We start from the raw sequence: 18,752 nt of genomic DNA on the forward strand, positions 1-18,752 counted from the left end.
GATTTCTGGTGGGGATACAGAATGATGTATGACATTACCCCTATGGAGAGAATTTGACAATATCTGGCTAAACTGCATATGTGATTATCATTTGACCCACCAAACCCATTTCTAAGAATCTGTCAAACTGATACACTGGAAAAAGGAATAAATTACATATGCATAAATTATCCATTACAGCACTATTTGTAATAGCCTAAAGGAAAAGTGAAACAGTATGCAACAGAGTTCTATGCAGTGGTAAAATGAATGAGGGTGACCAGAAATTCCATTTCTAAGAATCCATCCAACATTTTGTACGTGTTCATACAAAGGCATATAGGTCAGGCACAGTGGCTTATGCCTGTAATCTCAACACTTTGGGAGGCCGAGGTGGGATGATTGTTTGAGTCCAGGAGTTGGAGATGAGCCTGGGCAACATGGTGAGACCTCATCTCTACAAAAACTTTAAAAAAAATGGCCAGGCATGGTAGCGTGCACCTGTAGTCCCAGCTACTTGGGAGGATGAGGTGGGAGGATCACTTGAGCCTAGGAAGTGGAAATTACAGTAAGCCATGATCACACCAATGTAGTCCAGCCTGAGTGACAGAGCGAGACTGTAAAAAAAAAAAAAAAAAAAGACATATGTATGGATGTTGATAGCAGTATTATTCATAATAATCAAGGACTGGAAGTAATCCAAATAGCCGTCAACTGGTTAACAAATAACAGATAAACAAAACGTGGTATTGTCATACAGTGGGGTACAATTAGGCAATTAAAATTGAAGTACGAATACATGCGACAACATGAATGAAGCTTAAAGAACGTGGTAAGTGAAAGAAACCAGACACAAAATACCATATGACTGCCTGAAATGTTTAGAAAAAGCAAATGTCTAGAGACAGAAAGCAGATCAGTGGTTGCCTGGGGCTGGTTTGGGAGTGGGGATTGACTGCAAATGGACACAAGGGAACTTTCTGAAGTGATGGAAATGTTCTGAAACTAGATGGTGTGGTGATTGCATAATTCTATACATCTACTAAAATCATTGAATTATACACTTGCAATGCATAAATTTTGTGATTGTAAATTATGACTCAATAAAGCTGTTAAGCAAAAATGACTGAGGAAGACTTCTGTGTTCAGCTATGGAGTCATCTGCAGGCTATAACACCAAGTTTAAAAAAATTTAAAAACAAGGCATAGAACAGTGTACTGAGTGAGCAAACAATTGAAGTATAAGCCAAAAATTAATAAAAATTATTTATCTACAGGGAGAGAGAAGAAACAGAATGGAAGAAACACGGAAGGAAGCAAGATTCCTCCGAATTCTAAAAGCTAGACTTCTCTCGGTTTTAGTTTTGAATTTGGAAACAAGAAAATATTTCATGTAATTAAAAATATAAAATAAAGCAAATTTCCAATTTCCTAAACTGGAAACAAACTGAAACAAACTATATATCAAGTTTGTTACACAACTATAAGAGGAGTATTTCAAGTGATTTTGAAACCCACTATTTGGAGTATGCATGTCCAGTGAAATAGATGCTAAAACACTCATGCATAGCAGAAAAAGCAGTACAGCAAGCCTGACATGGGAGTTGAGGCTAAACATGGTGAGGAGGGCATCTGTGTTTTGGGGGTGCAGGGGGATGGTGGCAGTGGTGGCTACTCAGTGCAGGGTGTCGGGCGATGGCTGTTCATAGCAGATACACACTATGGTCCTTGTGAATAGCAGATACACACTAAAGTATGGGGGAATGAAAGGGGATCATGTCAGCAACTCACTCTCAGATTGTTCGGCAGGGAAAAGCTTTTTGAACTATTCCTGTAATTTTTCTGTAAGTCTGAAATTATTTCAAAGTAGAAAGAAAAGATAATGGAAGAATGAATGGGGCACAAACTTATTTTTCTGAGAATTAGTAAATGAAGAAAAATAACCAAGTACTTCTCCTACTTTGTTCTGATTTCAAAATAATCAAGTAGTTGATCAGGGAAAGTTATTCTTTAGAGAAGTAGAACAGCTAATTAAGACAGAAGCAAATGATTTAAATAGAGAAAAAGAATCCCCACTTTGCAACCCCTAATGATGTAATGGATCCAGGCTACAATCATCAATGAGTGCTAAAACTTTTAGAAGGGTTGTAAGAGATCTTTTAAGTTGATGGGTTCGTTTGACAACATTTGAAGTCAGGGATCAATTTTAACATATGAAAGTTGGGGAAATCAGACATTAGGTCGATGTCATAAGAAATACTCAGCACCACCTATGACTTGTTCCTGGCAAAATGAAAGCTGAGCCAGAATCTAATGCAGTTTCTAGAGCAGTAGCTCTCAACCAACTGGGGATGATTTTGCCTCCCAGACATTTGGCAATGCCTGGTGACATTTTAGGTAGTTAAAACTCGCAGCCAGGAATGTGCTACTGACATCCAGTGTCTAGAGGCCAGGGATGCTGCTAAACATCCCTTTGTGCACAGGGCAGCCCCCACAATCAACAATGATCCAGTCCAAAATATCAACAGTGCAGCGTTGAGAAACCCTCCTCCAAATCTAACTCCCGTATATATATGGGAGACCAAAAAACATGTCAAATAACATCACAAGGATGAAATCAGCCAAACCTAAAATACTAGAAATGGTATAGCACAAATGATCCACTTTCTCCAACAAATGCAGTAAATGAAATGAAAATGGAGAGAGGAGGGGGCACTGAAATAGATTTCTTAGAGACATAAAAAAAAATGCAATGTGTGGACATAATTTGGATTCTAATTCAAACAAAGCAACCATTAAAAAAAAATTGAGGCAGTATGGGGAAATTTGAACACAGGCTGAGTGTTATTAGAGGATATAAAGAACATGTTATTAATTGTGTTCAAAGTGATATTAGTAGTGTGGTTATGTTTTTGTAAGCCCTTGTTAGAGAGGCATATTAATTATTTATAGGTGAGTGGTGTGATGCCTGAGAGTTGCTTAAACACAGCACTTTTCAAAGTGCAGGCTATAGATATCTGAGGCAATCCCCAAGATTATTTCAGGGATCTTCAGAGTCAAAACTATTTTAATAACAGTATTACGATGTCCCTCACCTTTTTCACTGCCTTGACATTTGCACTGATGATGCAAAAGCAATAATGAATAAAACTGCCAATGCTCCAGCAGGAATCAAGGCAGCAGTATAGAACAGTCCTCACAGTCACTGTATGCTTTTTTTTTTTTTTTTTTTTTTTTTTGAGACAGAGTCTTGCTCTGTCGCCCAGGCTAGAGTGCAGTGACACGATCTTGGGTCACTGCAACCTCTGCCTCCAGGGTTCAAGTGATTCTCCTGCCTCAGCCTCCCAAGTAGCTGGGATTACAGGTGCCCACCACCGCGCCTGCTAATTTTTGTATTTTTTTGGTAGAGATGGGGTTTCACCATCTTGGCCATGCTGATCTTGAACTCCTGACCTCGTGATCCATCAGCCTCCGCCTCCCAAAGTGCTGGGATTACAGGCGCGAGCCAGTGTACCTGGTCTCAGTCACTGTATTCTTTACAGCCACCTATTCAAAGAAAAAAAAAAAAAAGATAAAAATTAAAAAGGTCAATTTCACTTAAGAAGGTACTGGCATGGGAGTGGTGGCTCATGCCTGTAATCCCAGCACTTTGGGAGGCTGAGACAGGTGGATCACCTGAGGTCAGGAGTTGGAGATCAGCCTGGCCAACATGGTGAAACCCTGTCTCTACTAAAAATACAAAAAATTAGCTGGGTGTGGTGGCTCAGCCTGTAATCCCAGCTACTCAGGAGGCTGAGGCAGGAGAATTGCTTGAACCTGGGAGGTGGAGGTTGCAGTGAGCCAAGATCATGCCACTGCACTCCAGCCTCGGCAACAAGAGCAAAACTTTGTCTCACAAAAATAAAAAAAAAAGAAGGTACTACATGAAGCAATAGAAATTATTAGTTTTGTTAAATCTTGACCTTTCAGAATACGTCTGTTAAGTATTTCATGTGACAACATGGGAAGTACTCATCAAGCACTATTAAAAGGTGCCTTCATTTTCCATCTATGGCTGTATGTGAGGCCAGATTTTCTTCTTCACACATTTCAATCAAACAACAAATTGTAATCGATTGAATGTAGAAGCAGACACAAGAATCCAGTTTCTGGCCAGGCACGGTGGCTCATGCCTGTAATCCCACCACTTTGGAAGGCAGAGGTGGGTGGATCACTTGAGGTCAGGAGTTTGAGACCAGCCTGGCCAACATGGCAAAACCGTATCTCTGCTAAAAATGCAAAAACTACCCAGGTGTGTAGTGGTGGGCATCTGTAATCCCAGCTACTTGGGAGGCTGAGGCAGGAGAATCGCTTGAACCCGAATGGCAGAGGTTGCAGTGAGCCAAGATCTCACCATTGCACTGCAGCCTAGGGGACAGAGTGAGTCTCTGTCTCAAAAAAAGAAAAAAAGATTTTCTCTATCGAGAATCCAGTTATCTTCCATTAAGCCAGACATAGAAGAGATTTGTAAAAATGTAAAATAATGCCACTCTTCTTTCTAGTTATTGTTTTGCAAAATATAATTTTTTTCATTTAAAATATGTCATTTACATTAACATGTAATAAGTATTACTATTATTTTAAAATGAATTAATAAGTAAATATTTTAAAGTTTCTTTGTTTTAATATCTAATGTAAATATAAAAAATTTAACTGACAAAAGCTGTTTGGGGTCCTCAATATTTTTTAAAAGTGTAAAGGAGTCTTGAGATCAAAGAATCTGACAAATATTGCTTTAAAATTACCTAGAAATGAAATGAAACAAAACCAAACAAAAAATGTGGTGGTGAGAATGAGACAGATTTGATGGGATTGAATGGAATTTGAGTAATGAATGCACGGGATTCCTTGCACTCTTCTCTCTCTTCTTGGTATGTTTTGAATTTTCTGCAATAAATAATTTTTCCAAATAGAGCATTTCCTTCACTAAGATGTTAATAACTACATCCGCATGTGACTTCTGGGCCTGGGAGCCCAGTCAGAGTTAAGAAAATTCTTTGCAAGAAATACGGAACCCCATTCTATTCTAAGGATGTCTAAGGTGGGGGACATGGGTGGTAAAAAGAAAGCAATGTCAGGTCAAAGCCCCCACCTGGACCCGTGCCTCTCAGGTAATGGCAGGGGTGTCCCTAATGGCCACGCCTAGTGGCCCCAGGAAAAATGACACTGCTTGGGAAGTGGGGAGGCTTGGGGTCTTTTCTCTGCACCACTGGAAATGTGCTAAGCACAGACCCTTATGTGGGCCACAGTTAGACTAGATGATCTTTGAGAGCCCTTCCAGCTAAAGCATTTCGTGCAAAGCAATTATTCTTGGTCCCATGAGTTTTCATTCATTTAGTAATTTTAAGTGTTTGTTGTCTGTCAAGCACCAGGGTCTACCTTGTTTGGCAGAAGAATATGAAGCAGAGCAGCATCTGTGACTTCTGTGATATTGGGAAGGCCCAGCAGCCCCTCCACACCCCTGCCCCCATCTTCTATTCCAAAAATTCAACCGTTAATGTAACTACTGCCTTGATTCCTTTTGACAGAGTCATCACTGACACCTTAATAAAGATGTGATTCTGACCCTTTCCAAAGACAGAAACCAAAAAGAGGGGTGGGTCTGTATGGAAGGCACTGAACTCAGTTTGACACACATTGATTTGATGGCTCTGCAGGTTGTCTTCATGGTGGTGTCCAGTTGGGTGTATGGGTCTGGAGCTCAGAAGAGTGGTCCCAATGAAAGACAGAGATCTGGGGACTGTCCACATTGACAAGGCAATGGAGATATGGATGTGGATGAGTTCAGCCAGGGTCTCAGCAAACAGAAGGAACCAGGAGACAAGACTGAGACAAAGAACTCTCAGGGAGAGAAATGTATGAAAGAGACCAGGAAGGAATGGAAAGAGAGTAGGGAGAGGGATACCAGGAAGAAGGAGAGTGTGTGCTCAGGGAAGCGGGGAGTAGACGTTAGTGCCAAAGGCAAGCGGTCAGGTGAGAATGAAAACTAATAGGCACCTGGTGGACTTGGCAACAGGGAGCCATTGGTAACCTTGTCCCAAGCAGTTTCGAATGGGGAACAACCAGCCTAAGGTTGAGAAAGGCAGATGAGGAAGTGTAAATGGTAGGTATAGACTACTCTTGGGAAGTTTAACAAAGAGAGGAGCTCCCCACATTCAGCAAGGAGTTTTGCTTAATTTTTTAAATAGGAGAGATCTGAGTATGTTTAAAACAAACATTGTAATCAGTCTTATTGATTGGTGGAAGGAAGCCAATACATAGAGAGAAGTTGATGAGACAACAAAGATGGTGGGTTATCAAAGGATAGAGAGGTAGAGGAAGCAGATTACAAGAAACACAAATGACCAACAAAGAACCACAAATTCAGGCAACAATGAGATACTATTTTGCACCAGCCAATTTGGCTATTTATGGATAAGGAAACTGAGGCAGAGATAAGTTAAAGATCAAGACCACATCAGCAGCAAATAACAGAGCCAAGATTAGAACCCAGGCAGTCTGGCTCCTGAGCCTGAGTTCTCAACCAGGATACTATGCCTTTTCTCTAAAAGCAGTCATTGCTTAATCATGCATTTCTATAAATAAATACATGTAAATAAGTATATGTACAAATACATATATGTGCATGTGTAATACATATTAACGTTCATGGAAAAAAGACTAGATGCCAAAATATGAAGAGTGGTTATTTCTGGGTAATTGGATTATAGCTGGTTTTCACTTTCTTTGCACTTTTCTATATTTCTGTATTTCCTACAAAGGGTAAATTGCTGTGGTAGAAGAAAAAGAGAAGTTATTTTTAAAAACAAGCCTGGGGAGGAGACTAGGATGAAGGCAGGGACCAGACCCCTTTGTTCAAGTCCTTTCTTTTGTGAAAGCTTGCAGGGAAGGGAGGTCAAAGCCTGAAGGGATGAGCCAGTGTCTTTCAGCAGCACAGACAGGACCAACAGGATGTCTCTTTGGTTTTCCTGAAAGTTGGACCTACTGCTTAGCATCTGCAAAAGCCAGGAGCATTTTCCCTGAGGATTGCTGTCTCCTGCCTCCAGTAAAACTCCTCTGGCCTGAGGAGACCATCACACAGGATCTTAGCCTCTCCAGTAAGACTGGTCCCCATGGCCTCCCCAGGAAGAAATCATTAAGCTGCGTTGCCTCTGAATGTGCTCCTTCCCTTGGTTGAAAGTGTGCTTTCCTGGCTCTCTGCAGAACCAAGACCAGGTCAGAGGCCTCCCCGGGCCCCTCTGCAAGGCTCAGGCCCCATGGTCAGGCTTGCAGGTGAACAGGTTCTCCATGACACCCTTGCAAGCAGTCATTCCACTGACTCCATCTCAGGAGGCCCCATTCCCTCCCCTTGGTGGCAGCTTTTCCTCAGGAAGACATCACTACCTACTAAGACAGGTGCAACTTCTCCCTGGTGGCAGACACCCTGCCACACTTCCTCCTCTGTCTGCTGCATTCTCTTTGTGCCACCGTGGGAGAGAGGCCACATCCAGACAGTGCTTCCTCCATTTCTCATCTGTCATCTCAGCGGCCATTATTATTTTAAGCTGTGAAGTTTGGTATGAGCTACTTACAGCAACTGAATTCTGTAAGCTTCTGCTGCTGCTCAAATACTTTTTTTTCTTAATAAAAGCATCTAAGAGAATAATTCCACACCAAAAAAAAAATTGAAAACAAGAAAATTTTGCTTGTCTTCTGAGAGTAGAAGAAGCCAATCCACACAGACACATGCACCACAGGATGGGGACCGTGACCCAAAGGAGGTGGGTTGAGTTCCAGGTCTGAAGGAAAGAAAGTTCAGTGTGAAGGGTGAGGGAGATGGGAAAAGCAAAAACTGGAGGCACAGGGCAGGGATGTCCTGCACACAGGGTGGGTGTGCGGAGGGACGCAAGAGCCGGGGCACGTTCACGTCACTCCTTTCTGTTCCTTGTTCTGCTCTGGCCTCTCTAATAGGTTTCCCATGAGGTCCTGCCCACACAGTGAGGGAGCATCCCTAGGCCCGAGGACTCTTTAGAGAATCTGGCAGAAGTTGCAATGTGGTACATCTCCTCCCTTGGAAGCTTCAAATCCTTGCACTCACACCCACGATTTTGTGCCAATGCCAGGGGTTTCCAGGCCAACTTGTGATACTGTGAGCAGGGAGGGTTCCTGCCCTCAAGACTACATTCACTAGGCCACTTCTTCAATGGAAACACACCCCAGACTCTGTTCCTCTTCCCAGAGGGCCTAGCAGAGAGGAAAGAACCAATGCTTCCGAACCAGCCCTCAAGGTGTGCGCATCTCATCCCAGCCACTCACCAACCAGCTGGTGTAGGGCCCCTCGCTCATCCACTCTGTGTCTCAGCATCCCCTTCCATGAAGCAGGGACAATGTGAGGATTAAATAAGAGGTGCTTTAGAAGCATTACTTCCTTCTCCAGCCACCCATGCATTGACTCAAGTCCATTCTCACTCACGAAGCCTCACTCTTTCCAACCCTCTGAGATAGTCTCATTGACTTACACTCTTCATTGGCCTTGTATTCATTCCTCCTTCATTCAACAGACATTAACCAAGTGTCTATCTATCCTCAGGACCCGGTACCAGATGCTGGGGTACAAAGGGGAAAGGACACACAGTCCCCACCCTAAAGGATGTAAAGGCAAGGCAGGGATGCAGGATGTTAACAGCCATGTGTTAAGAAATCCGAGAGAGCTCCTGTACATGTCAGCACCCACCTCCTAGGGGCAGCCAGTGCTAGTGCTTGGGGGGGTTCCTGGAAACGTGCACGTGTGGGTAATACCATCAAGAACATCAGTAATCTGTAAAAAAGTAAATGATACTGTCTATGTCTTCAGACTTTGTAGACATCCAAGGAATGCTAATAGGAATCAGTGACAACTGGAGGTGGAGAAGGGCAGAGGTGGGCTGTGGGATGGGTGTTGCCATGTGAGCTAAGACATTGATAACAGAAACTAATGTTGGGACATGCAGAATGCTTTCCTGTTGCTTAATAACCTAGTTTGCCTCCCCACAGCAGACTCACAAAAGGAGTTGTTTTTGTGTTTTTTTTTTTTTTGTGTGTGTGTGTGTGTTTTAATTAAAAGCCCTACTTTCCTACTTTGCAGATGAGAAAGCACATAGAGAAGTCCTAAATCCGTCTCTGTCAATAGAAGGTGGGGATTTAATACAGATTATTTTGGCCCTGGTGCACAGGGGATTCAGTGAGATAAGGGGGCAGCCAGCATCTTGAATGCTGTCAGAAAGGCCACATCTTTCCCAGTGGTTCTCACGCTGCCATGGCGACAGTCAGTTAAAAATAGTTCAGTCACAAGATGAGGAGTCAATGTGCACTGACACTCGGCAGTCTGGAATGATGAGCAGCAGGCCGCATTCCATCCCAGGGTGGAGTCCTCCTTACAGAGCGGGTGGGTGCAGGTTTCCTTTCTTTTATTTTTTTCTGAGATGGAGTCTTGCTATTTCGCCCAGGCTGGAGTGCAGCAGTGCGATCTTGGCTCACTGCAGCCTCCATTTCCTGGGTCCAAGTGATTCTCCTGCCTCAGCCTCCCCAGTAGCTGGTATTACAAGCACCCGCCACCATGCCCAGCTACCTTTTGTATTTTTAGTAGAGACGGGGCTTCACCCTGTTGGCCAGGCTGGTTTCAAACTTCTGACCTCAAGTGATCTGCCCGCCTCGGCCTCCCAAATAGCTGGGATTATAGATTTTCTTATGGAAGTAGAGATGGGCTAGGCCCAGCCTGCGGGAAGGTTGTGAACAAGCTTAGGGAACCAGGACTACTGCAGCAGCCTCCTCGCCGGCCTCCCTCTCCCTCGGCCTCTCTCACACCTGTAGCTGCTGCTTCAGTGGGTTCCTCCCACTGGACTCTTAAGAGCGGCCAGCAGAGTCTGTGTTTGCTCCACAGTGCTCTACCCATAGCCAGCAGCATGTCTGACCTTTAGTGAGTATTCCACATACATTTATTGAGTGAATAAATAAGATGGTAAAATTACCATTTTAACTCCCTGTTTTGAAATACATTTTAGTATTTCTGCTTCATGCACTGACTAGCCATGATCTGTTTTTGTTGACTAGGATCACATACTTAGCATGTCTGAACTGGGTCTTGATGGCTTAGCTAGCTCAACACTCTCATTTTACAGGAATTCAAAGGGAGCTTGGTCCTGAGTCTCCTGAGTCCCAGTGACATTGCTCTTCTTACCGGCTTTTTCTATCTGGATATAGAAATTGACCTTGATTAAACATTCTCACAACCAGAATGGTTTTAAGACAATTCTGATCATTGTTTTAAAGAGATGCTCACATACAAGCTTTCACATACCTCCAGGAAGACAAGGGCTATGTGTTGGCAGCTGCAGACAATTCCAGAATACTGGGAGAGGACAGGAATGTGGGAATGATCTGCCTGCCCTGTCTGTGCTACAGAACAGGTTATTTGCACAATGAGCCCTGTGCATTCACAATCCTGAGAAGTCAACGGGTATTATTAGTGTCATATCTAGGTCATGCAAGAAAGGACAGAGTTTCCAGATGGTTCCTGAGGATTGGACATTGCACATGTACCTTGAAGACACTAGCAAAAGCCACTAAACTAGTCAGGCCAGTTCAACCATCAACCCTCCCCTCACTCCTTGGGCTGAAGCCTCTTAACATTTTCATTCTTATCCTCCATTTGTCACTTGTCCATTTCAATTGCCTTGGACTTGGAAGGTGGATGACACCCAAATATTTATCTCCAGCCCATGTTTCTCTCCTAAGTTCCAGACATTTAAATCTCTGGTGGTCCCAGGACCCAAACAGTACATCCAAAATCAATTGCAGCATCTCCCTCTGAAGCTATTTTCCTGATTAAATTCCTGTCTTGGTAGTTGACAATGCCTCACCACCCAAAGCCCAAGTGAGTCACCTCCTCAACCAATGAACCAATCACCGAATCCTGTCTATTTTCTCCTACTAAAAGTGCCTTTCTCTCCGTATCTGTAGAACTGTACTTGCATGATACGGCAGCCCCCAGAATGGTTCCCTGCCTCTGATCTTGGCCTCTACACCCCCTACCCTAATCAGTTCTCCAAAATTGCATCCGCATGGAATTTCTGGTCCCACCATGGCACTTTTCTGCATGACATCTTTTTTGACTTTCTAAGGCTATGAGATGGAATCACTGGCCTGGTCCATGGGACCCTGTGACCACTGCTGACCCCTTCAGGGTCCCCTCCACAACCCTTCCTGCACAAAGGCATGTTCCCTGGGCCTCAATATTCCCACTCTTTGCAGGCCCCCAAATACACCCTGCCATCTCTCACCTCACCCTCTGCCCATAGCCAGAGCCTCTCGAAGACTGAAGCATTCAGTACTTTTAAAATATAAAGAAATCCTCATACAAGTTTTCAAAAATGGCAGCAGGGGCCAAGCACAGTGGCTTATACCTATAATTCCAAGCACTTTGGGAGGCCATGGTGGGTGGATCACTTGAAGCCAGCAGTTCAAGACCAGCCTAACCAACATGGTGAAACCCTGTCTCTACTAAAAATACAAAAATTAGTCAGGCATGGTGGTGCACATATAGTCCCAACTACCTGGGAGGCTGAGGCACAAGAATCACTTGAACCCCGGAGGTGGAGGTTGCAGTGAGCTGAGATCATGCCACTGCATGGGTGACAGAGAGAGATTCTGTCTCAAAAAAAAAGAGAGGGGACAACAAATTTTAAATGTTTGCCACTAACCCACTAATGCTATTGGCACAAAAACATTATGATACAATTTAATTGTGCAGGTCTGAAGATAATGAAAGGATTTATAGCATATAATAATTCATACTTCCATTCCAGACTTAGGTCTAAGTGACCATCCACCCCGATCTGCTTGGGATTGAAGGGACTTTGGTGCTAAAATCAGAAAAGTCCTGGGTGAACCAGGACAAGCTGGGTCACCCTAAGTATGGAACAGTAGTTTATAGTCATATGATGATGACCTTCTTTCAAAACTGTCCATGTACCTCTGTAGCTGTCTAACGATTGGAGATAAAAGGCCATGTTTGAGGCCATGTCAATGAGCTACTCCTGCCCCTCCTTCCAGGCTCAGTTTTTCTGGGCCCAGCTCACCCTAGCACTGGTCTGCTGAGTGTTCCTTCCTATGTTCCTGCAGCGTTCTCTATAGGCCTCCTTTCTAGTGAAGTTGCCCTGTATTTTGATTTTCTGCTTGCATGTCAGTTTCCTCCTGTAGGTGGTGAGCAACTTAAGTTCCAGGTTGACCCATGGATACTCAGTGGGCAATGAGCAAATGGGGCCATTTGCACAACCCACCCCTTCAGTTCCATGTTGAAATGTTGGGAGATGGGCAAGATGTTGGGCCCAGACAATTGTGTAGGCTTTCCTGAAACCTCCTCTGTGCTAAGTGGGAGGAGTAAAGAGATGGCTGAAGCATAGCCCCAGCCTCAAGGAGTTCCGAACTGCTTGAGAGGATAAGGCAGGTGTCAAGAGAGGGAAGGAAAAAGTTAGCAACACTTGTTTCATGTCATGGAATGATGAAACACCATCTAATTACTATGGCACAGGGGACCAGAGAGGGAACAAGTACCTGGGGAGGACTGCTGGGAATGTGTGGAGGTGGCACCCACAGCACCTGCACCAGACATAAGTAGCAAGGAGGCGGATTTCTAGTCTAAAGAAATGTTTTAGAAGAACCAGAAATACCAAGTCCCAGGAGTGGTTGCTCCAAGAAGCAAGACAAGAAAGCCAAGTCCAGATAGCCCCTTCTCTGGATGGAGAGTTGAGCATCACGGCTTCTAAGGTTCTTGCCAGGTTCTCCAATTTAACCCTCAGTATTGCCAGCAGAAGGGTGCCACAGATGTTGGAATTGAGTGGGATATTCAGGGTGTTGTGCTAGAGCTGACTAGGCAGGTCAGAGCATGGGGGAGACGAGCCTGGAGAGGTAGGTTGGGGCCTCAATCCAGGTGTGCCAAGTGCCCTGGGATCTATAAAACATTGAGGGCATGGGGAGCAGGGGAGCAAGTAGCAACATATCTCAGGAGTGTCCACCCAGCTTGGGACAGCAGAAACAACTACCCAGTGAAGGCATGCCGGTATGCCCCCTCTGGTTACTTCTCTCCTCGCCCAGATTCCCTACATTGGCATTTCAGGGCAACCACTGAGATGGAAATCGATCCATCCTCTTTCCACAGTGGGCTCCAAGCAATGTGAAACAGCGGTCACCAGAGTCCACTTCATAGCAGGTAAAGCTAAACTGGAAAAGGCACCTTGGATCTGCAGCTGCAATTGGGTTCCCCAATACATTTCCCTGAATTGGGTTTACTCACCCAAAACCACAGGCTTGTCCCTAACAGGCCACAGCATCAGAGAGGCAGAGGACAGGAGGAAAACGTGCTCACATGCATGAGGGCCCAAGGGGAAAGCACTTGGGAGGGGCTGATGGGTCCAACTTCAGGCTCTTTTTTCAATCTCGTCAATTTTATCAGATCCTCCCTTCCCCCAGGGAGGAAGAGGAAGGAGTAAGCCAGGTAAGTGTGGCAGCCTTTAGGGAAGAAGAAGACCATAACCCCTGGCCCCAGAGGCAGCAGATGCTGAGTCTCATGCAGAGTCCCCAGGTGGTCTTTACAGCTACTGGTGTTCCAAACTCCAGCCTGGTTCCCCCTGTCAGGCCTCTCCTTCTGCACATGCATAGGGTAGGGGAGGAAGGCCCTGTTCCATCTGCACAGACACTCTGTGGGAATCCAATAGTTGAGTATAATTCAGTTACTGGATCCAAACAGAGCATTGTGCTTAATTCCTGCCTTCCCAGTAGCAGCAGTGATCAAAGTCTGTGACTGAGCTCTCCCCAGAAAGATAGAGGATACTAGAGTTAGTCTTGTTACAAGAGCCCCTTAGTCCCCTTGATGAGAAAAGTGTGAGATCATAGTACACAGACCTGGACTGGAACCATTGGACCACTGCCAGCTTTGAGATGCTGTGTAAGATGTCACTCTCCAATCTTCTGTTCCATCATCAATACAAAGGGAAGAATAGTAATAGTATCACAAGATGCTGTGGGGATTATGGATAGTGTAGGGACAGCACATAGTGTAGGGACAGCACACTGAACAAATAGTAGGGGTTTTTTTGTTTTTGTTTTTCCTAAGTATCCCGTTTATTTTCTAGTCATGGGTTACTTACTAAAAGTCTGTAACATGAGCTTCTCTCCTCGCCCATATTCCCCACATCAGATCAGAAAACATCAAGTGGGTAGTATTTTTGACCAATTAACATACAAAAGAAAGTGCCTTTATATCATGTATCTTGGCTCCAAAGGTAGTCCATAGTTCAGCCTCTTCTATTCTGCTTTTGTCACCTGTTACATAAAATGATCTATAAAATCCTTATAAATAAGACATGAGTTTTGCCCATAATGCAGTAGGATGAAAAAATGCCAGTGCTGCATGCTATGAAACAATAGAAACTTTATAGGGGAATCCAAGGTTTGTGTGCACAAAAATTATAAATGCCATTTTCTGCTGTGCTGGAAAAACTGAAGTAAAAACACAAATGAACTAGGCCTTTCAAGGATGAGGTATCACAACACTGGCAGCTGCTTAATATATTCATCTTAAGAAGACTGGATGCTAAAAATGCAATCACTGCAATTAATAAAGTTGAGAGAAAACACAAAGATTAGCTAATATGAGTAAAAGATTATTTAGGGTAAAATAAATGTGTGACATTCTCTATGTTTTCAGTCACCTGGGAAGGCAGACTATGGAATATCAGGAAATAAAAGTTTCCTTGTTTTCAGTAACATTGAGGTAACACTTCAGAGTTCAGAAGGTAACTGGGGCTATAAGTAGTAATTAAAAAGACAAAACAGAAGAAAGTAGGGGTTCCATTCTCCAGCTGTTGCAATTTTCCTGAAATCTTAATGTTTTTGAGCCTCTCCTATTTAAGGACAAATCAATTTAGCACACAACAAAAACTTCAAAAAGGGTGCCAGCTGGACCACAAAGCACTGATGAAAAGGCAGAGAGGATATACTTCCCAAACTTTCATTAGGATGTAAAAGCCATTTTGAAAAACAATCTCCACTCTCTGTCAAGTTATTTGACTCCTCAATGCAACATGCATCTCAATGAAATAGAATTTGAGTAGCGTTATGTTTGTATGCATAATGATTATGACTTCAAGAAAAATATATCTAGTACATTCTAGGGGTTTTGTGGAGGACTCTGTAAAACAAAGAGCTTGAAGAAAACAATAATAAAATACAAAAATTAAAAAAAACAGGGTTTTTTTTCCTCCAAATTCCTAGTTTAATAAGGATCTATTTATTTTGAGGAAAAAAAGATCCCAAACATCAGGCTGTTCACAAAAATAACACACAGCATCAACTTTAGAAAACAAATCTTAAGACTATAACACCAATTATTTTTCTAGACGATGCATTTGACATGCCAACTCTCATTCGCAAAAATACATTGTTATATTTGTGTTGAACTGCCCCACACAGCACATTAATGTGGGGGTGTAACACACATACTTCTAATCAAAGCTGCTTTCAGGAGCTACTCAACTAAATGAGATTGTCTTTGCAGTTCGGGAAGCAACTATTGAATTTATTATGTATGAATGAAAAGAACTGTCCTCCCTGCATAACAAGAGATTATTTTGGAGACAATTGATAAAAACCATACATCCTTTTTATTAAGTCATAAAAAGGTATCAAAATTAAAAGCAGAAATTACAAGGTAAGACTTAACAAAACTACTAGGAGTGCCAAAGGAAGTGAAAACAGGACTAGGCACAGGGCAACATGAATTAATAAACATGGGAAGGACAAGGATGGGGAGGACAGTGAGCATGTGCTGAAGATACTAGGGGAGAGGATCTGGTGAAAAATTTGATCTTAGACCAGCGTCTAGGTAAAGAAATAATGGGATAAGATTTCTAAACCCCACTGTGTGCTTAAGAGTCATCCATGCCATTGGTGCTGTCTCATCACCCTCTCCTTCCTCAGCCTCGTTTTCATCATCCTTGATCAACTCCAGCTGGTCATCCCCATCCTCATTATCATCATCAACCAGTACGTCCTCCTCCTTAGCAGAGTTATCTGCACCCCCCCCCCCTCAGACTCCAGCTTCACGTGAGTCTCATCTTTCTTCATGGAGCTGCTGCTCTGCTCCTCTTCTGACTCATCATTCCTCATCTCTACTGCTTGTTTTTGCTCTGCTCCTTTTCCATTTTTTCCAGGTTTTCCAGGAGAGAATCCATGTTTTGCTTTATCTGGGTCAACTCCTTCATAATGGCCTAAAGGTCATCTCCTTTCAACTTTCCAGACTTGGAAGATCCCCGCTCTCCACTCTTAGAACTGAAGCCACTTTTGCCCCTTTGTGAGTTGTTTCCTGATACACGCTGATGTTTCCAGGGCACTACAACCCGAGCAATAGGAGGAGGAGGCGGCACACATGCTGAGTAACTGTACATCGTATCATCATCATCACCTTGATAGTCAGTCCAGCTGAAAAGAGGAGCTATACATCTCCGCTGCAGATCATTTCACACCTGCTTTTCCTCAGTTCACTTTTGGCTCCGCAGCCAGGTTAATATCTAAAACCTGGCCAGCAATCATTCTGCCATCCTCTCCTGCTCCAGCAGCCCGGGCATTTCTCCCATTAAAATTTTGAACAAAGGCAAAGTCCTTATGAACAGCGCAGCCCACAATTTTGCCATACTTCAAAAAGACTGCCTCCACGTCAGATTTCTTGACCACACGAGTGTTGAGATTCCCAATGAACACACAGGAGTTCATGGAGCGAGGATCTGTCTTATTGGTAACGTTGCTGGCCATTGCATTTGATGATAAGGTTTCTCACAAAGCTGAAAACAGGAGGTGGAGGGAGAAGAGATTTGATTCTGAGTCTCCTACTCCCAGGTTCTACATGGAGAAGCCAACTGCTGCTCGAGGTCGGCAACATGGCCACAACCACTCAGTTTTTGTCTCTTTACAAAAAAATCAATAGTAGGTTTTTTTCCTCACCTGTGTAACATCTTGTCACTCCAGATAAACACCACCACCCCTGAGCTGGACTTGACCCAAGTTATCTGGCCACATCTCCATGGCTTCCAAGTAGATGACAGCATCCTGGCTGGGCTATCAGGTCCCAGAATGCAATGATATTATGGAAATAGTTCCTGTGACCCCATAAGTCTAGAGGATTGAGGCTGCTTCTCTCCTCTTTCTCCTTCCAAACTGGCTCTGGAACAGGGATAGGCTGTAATATATAGATAGGACCCTCAGAACCTCTACCTGAGGGGTTCAGGGGAGCCAGAGGCAAATAACACCAGGCAGGATCCTCCTTGAATTCATCCTTTATGCCTTTAACAAAGTAACCAAGCACATGCTGTAGTGATAATCAATTTAGGCACATCCCAGAGATTCCAGCTTCTCTGCCACCAACCACCAGGCATGATCTAAGCATGTTCTTTCACCTCTTGGAGCCTTAATTTTTTCAACTACAAAATGGAATAACTCAACTTCCTTGAAGGTGAGTTATACGTGATCATGGGTGTGAGCAGCTCTTTGTAAACAATGAAGGCCCAAGCAATTGTAAAGGGTGGTGATTATGGAAACTGTCAGAGGTACATTTGTTGCTGTGGAAAACTGCAGGTACTGGACCATTTTCTCATCTTTCTACAGGTTGCTGGAATCACAACTTATAATTAATGCACAGTGATATGGCTTGACCCAGTTTCCTAAATTGGAATGTTTCAGCTAAAACTGATGAAAAATGTGAAATTCTTGTCTTCTGAGCAGAGCTAGCTAGATAAACCCCCTCCAGAGCTAATGAGTAAATATATACAGTGAAATATATATACACATATATATATATATATATAATGCATTCACTTATTCAACAAATATTGATTGAATGTCTACTCTGCACCATTTATTAAGCTTGGTGTTTTTCCTGACTTGTCTCATGTAATCTCCACATGAATTCTGTGAGGTAGGCATTGTTAGCCTGATGTACAACTGAGGAAACTAACAGGGATTCGATTATTGGATCAAAGCCATACACCTAGAAAGTGGCAGACACACAAGTAAAACCATTTCCTTGACCCAATGAACCTGCTTTTTTGTGACACCACATGCCTTCTACAGGTCTCTTATAAAAGGGGTGCCAGGGTTATGTCAGGGCAGATGGGATTGTGTATTAGTCCATTCTCCCACTGCTATAAGGACATACCCGAGACTGGGTAATTTATACAGGAAGGAGGCTTAATTGACTCTCAATTCCACAAGGCTGGGGAGGCCTCAGGAAACTTACAATCGTGGTGGAAGGTGAAGTAAACACATTCTTCTTCACAGGGTGGCAGCAAGGAGAAGTGCTGGGCAAAAAGGGGGGAAAATCCCCTTATAAAACCATCAGATCTCACGAGAACTAACTCACTATCATGAGAACAGGATGGGGGAACCGCCCCCATGATTCAATTATTTCCACCTGGTCCCTCCCACAACACATGGGGATTATGGGAATTACAATTCAAGATGAGATTTGGGTAGGGACAGAGTCAAACCATATCAGATTGGATGTTTAAGGAACAAGTCAGGTGGATGACAAATTCTGGCTCATATGTGCCCCCCAGTATCTCCATCAAACATCCAACCTTCCCTGGGACCCAGAAGCTCATCCTCCTCCCTCTGCTTCAGGCAGCTCCCTGGGTGCCCCCACAGCCCCTGGAATGCATTTACTGCCT

General features: G+C 43.6%; 1 long non-coding RNA gene and 1 pseudogene across 6 annotated transcripts in view; one reads left to right on the forward strand and one right to left on the reverse strand.

Moving 5' to 3' along the window:
- The window catches only part of LOC105493122 (uncharacterized), a 170,691-nt gene that overhangs the window by 28,576 nt on the left and 123,363 nt on the right, over nucleotides 1–18,752 (forward strand). The window lies entirely within an intron of this gene.
- On the reverse strand, nucleotides 15,775–16,874 carry LOC105493121 (heterogeneous nuclear ribonucleoproteins C1/C2 pseudogene; annotated as a pseudogene).

Source organism: Macaca nemestrina, chromosome 7, assembly GCF_043159975.1.
Source record: "Macaca nemestrina isolate mMacNem1 chromosome 7, mMacNem.hap1, whole genome shotgun sequence".
NCBI classification, from domain to species: Eukaryota; Metazoa; Chordata; class Mammalia; order Primates; family Cercopithecidae; genus Macaca; species Macaca nemestrina.